Raw genomic sequence first — 3,491 nt, forward strand, 5'->3', positions numbered from 1 at the left:
CTGCACGTGGTGCCGAAATAGCTTGTGGTGTGTGCGTACGAGTAGATGTAATCGCCTTACCTCGGTTTTCCTTTCCTCGACTGCGAGTCCGTCTTGCGGTATCCGATCCTCGAAGCTTGCCCAGACCCAAAGTACACCAGGAATAGCAGCTGCTTCTCCCAAACCTTCCCAAACCTAGACCGTCGCTTAACACGTCTTGTCCTGCCCGCAGCCCCGTTCGAAAAATGCACGAATGCCAATCGAGGCTCTCTCTGCCCTTTTTCCCCTTCCGGTCGACTCGCCCTTCCGGTCAGCCTCCCCAGACACTGACGTCATACCACACTACCAACTTCACAATATGTCAATAGGGCCACCTAATTATTTTTTTAATCGCGGATTAACTTCTGCATATATCTCCCTCATCAGTATTCATATCACTGAATGACTGTCCTTACTAATACTGGTCAGTGGCATTTCACAAAAACAAGAATGTAATATGGAAAAATGTAAATACTATCAACTGATGTTTTTCTATAAAGGTATTTCTGGTTGATACAGCTTTTAACAGTTACAACAATGCCAAACTCCGTACATTGCATGTTTAAACGGCTGTATTGCTATCTGATAACAGCAAACATTTTTTTTCTGCTATTAATTTGTTTTCTTTCAAACAATAGAAAAAAATCAATTCTTGGAGAAGACATTTTGAAGATAAATTATAAAATAATATTAAAACGTGTTGCTTGCAACTTTCAGAAATCCCAATTCAATTGTGATATTCTCGATAGGAGTCGTTCATTTAAACATTCCTGTCAGAATCAATCTTTTCTTAACAATATCTTTCTTCGAATTTTCCTGCCAATACTATTCATTTGATTGTCTATTGAGAATATGTCAAAAAAATTTTAGTACAGACATATTGCTTTATCTTACAATCAAGTTATGATTTAAATGTATTTTAGGACTAATTACAAGACATTTTAAACAACACTTTGCTGGTATTTATCCAGTGATTTTTTCTTTAAGGGTATGTAAAAGATAATCTGTTTTAACAGCATACTTCTCAGTTAGTAAATATCTTTTTACCTAACACATGAATGGACTCACTGGGAGTGTATCAAATAAAAATGTGTTCATATGTGAAATTAAAGCTCAACTTTTTCAATTTTTATTTTGAAATGAAAAAGAAACAAACAGCAGATTCGCATTGAAAGAAGTTCAAATTTGGAAGGTTTGTGGGGAATGGTGTTAAAAATTTAAATTGCAAAAATTTCTTTCTTGCAAAATTGTACAAGATACAGTTTGTAGAACACAAAATCCAAAAACATTTACAAAAGATATCCGAAAAACAAGTTATGACCGTTTACATGGTGTGCTTTGATCAAAATCGATATTAGACTGTGTGCATGCACGAATTTCTTTAAATTTTTCTATTTGGACTTCAAAAATTATTGGAAATTAAAAACAGAAACAAAAGGCCGATCCTGACTGTCCGCATTTTAAAACATTGATTAACAAATAGAAGAGAAAGTCGAAATTTGAGAATTTCAGGGGTGGGGAACAAAAAAAATGAAACTTGAAATTCTGAAAATTGTGATGTGAATCAGTATGTATGCATGCATGCGTGCACACCATTTTTTTTCTTTGGTTTTTATTTATCCCAGATTAAATTCCGATATAATCGTAATCTTACATATTTCGAGTCTCAGAAATGCCATTATTTTCGTTACTATCCGCGAAAGATTTTTTATCTATAATGCAAAATGGTGCATCAACATCTACTGCCCAATCTGATAGAATTCTGGCAGAACTGTGTAGCAACAGATCGCCAATAATCTTACTGTTTTAAAACAGAATTTGAAAGCACGTGTTGTCAACTGTAAATACACGTGCCCAAGTGGAAGAGGTAGACGGATCACAAGTTCTGTGTAATTTATGTATAATTTTATATACATCAAGAAATATAAATTTAACACAGTAAATTAATGTGTAACATGTTCATTTACGCTGCCCACACACACACGCACGATAACAAAAACTGTCGCATTTTATGTGCGAGTTACGGATGTATGTGTATGCGGCTAGGGTTCTTACCTGCTTCTTTTGTATATGTAAAATCGATGCGTCAGTGAATACAAATACATCAAACAACACGCTCGCGCACACACACACGGACACCCATCAGCTTCCTCTTCGACACGTCAAAAGTAAATAAATAAAACTTTTCACTGAAACTAATGAATGGATGGCAAGTCGCGAATGGAATGTCTGAGACTCAAACGGATTGATTGCCCTGAAAGTTATTTGTAGAAGTTTTCATTTTTTAAAAATACCAATTTTATTGAAAGTTATGAAGAAACAAAGCAGGCTCGTGTGGATTTTCCGAAATTTCTCTTCTTCGGAAACATTTTTCCACAACAAATTCCGATATAATTGGATTCTACAGCGTATGAAATATGTTGTAGAAAATTTCATTAGAATATATCCATTTTTGTGAAAGTTATGAAGTGGGGAAACACTTCTGTAAGTATGTTCCGAAAGCCGTCCATCGCATAAAATATGTAAGAATGGTGAGGAAATTATAAATCTCACAGTTCTAAGCAGAAAAATTCTACCAAAATTTGAATGAGTAAATTCACTGAGTTGTAAGAAGAAAAATTGAGAATTAGTGCTTGATAGACTTACAATTTTCTAAAGAAATTTTCCTGACTTCGTCCAGTTGTAAACTGGTACAGAATAATCATTTTTTTCTGAATGTTATGAAGGAACAAAATAAGCAGGTGGGGTGCACACTTGCTGGTATACGAAAAATTTCATAAAAAATACCCTTTAGTTGTCTGTCTTCGAAGACTATGAAATATATGAGTATTATACTTTCTCAGTTACAACTTTAGTTGAACTTATTTCTTAAAATAGGTTTGAAACTAGCCATAGTGAAAGAGGTGTGGATCTAAAAATTGAAGATGGGTTGTGGACAATAAATGACAAACACACTAAGTATACTGCTTCACTATGATGTAGAAGTTCTTTTGTTTTCTTTTTTACATGTCAGTGTGTAAAGAAATAGAAAATAATCTTACTGTTTTAATAATACTTTAGAACTTCTGATTTTTAACTCTTGCAATTTGATTATTTCTTTAAATTTCTTTCATCTCAGGATATTATTTTTCCTTCTGTTTATTTGTTGCTTTTGTGTTCGTGTAAACATTTGTTGACAAAAGTTGCTAAGAACGCAGTGTAGACATTAAGAATGGCTGGCTGCAGTTGTCATCTTAGTTAATGCCTTCAGCTGAGCTAAATCATTCTGAGACGCCAAGGTATCATTTGGTTGCCCAGTATACGATAGAATATATACATGGTTCGAGTCATGTTTCTGGTTCCGTTCACTTTTCTGCCCTACATCGTATCTGTAAATGTATACTTTGAATTTTATTTTATAAGAATTGGATGAGATATGACGGCTCGGCCGTCTCTCCCCAGTTCTTATATTAATCATTAAAATCCAGAAATAC

General features: G+C 34.3%; 1 protein-coding gene across 2 annotated transcripts in view; it reads right to left on the reverse strand.

The window, feature by feature from the left end:
- LOC106875464 (protein FAM227B) overlaps positions 1 to 3,275 on the reverse strand; it is a 152,669-nt gene extending 149,394 nt beyond the window's left edge. For both annotated transcript variants that reach the window (XM_014923616.2, XM_014923615.2), the window contains exon 1: positions 3,060 to 3,275. The gene's annotated coding sequence lies outside the window, so the exon portion shown is untranslated. The remainder of the gene's footprint in view (positions 1 to 3,059) is intronic.
- Between the last annotated feature and the right edge of the window lie 216 nt (positions 3,276 to 3,491).

The sequence above is a fragment of the Octopus bimaculoides genome, chromosome 3 (assembly GCF_001194135.2).
Source record: "Octopus bimaculoides isolate UCB-OBI-ISO-001 chromosome 3, ASM119413v2, whole genome shotgun sequence".
Lineage (NCBI taxonomy): Eukaryota > Metazoa > Mollusca > Cephalopoda > Octopoda > Octopodidae > Octopus > Octopus bimaculoides.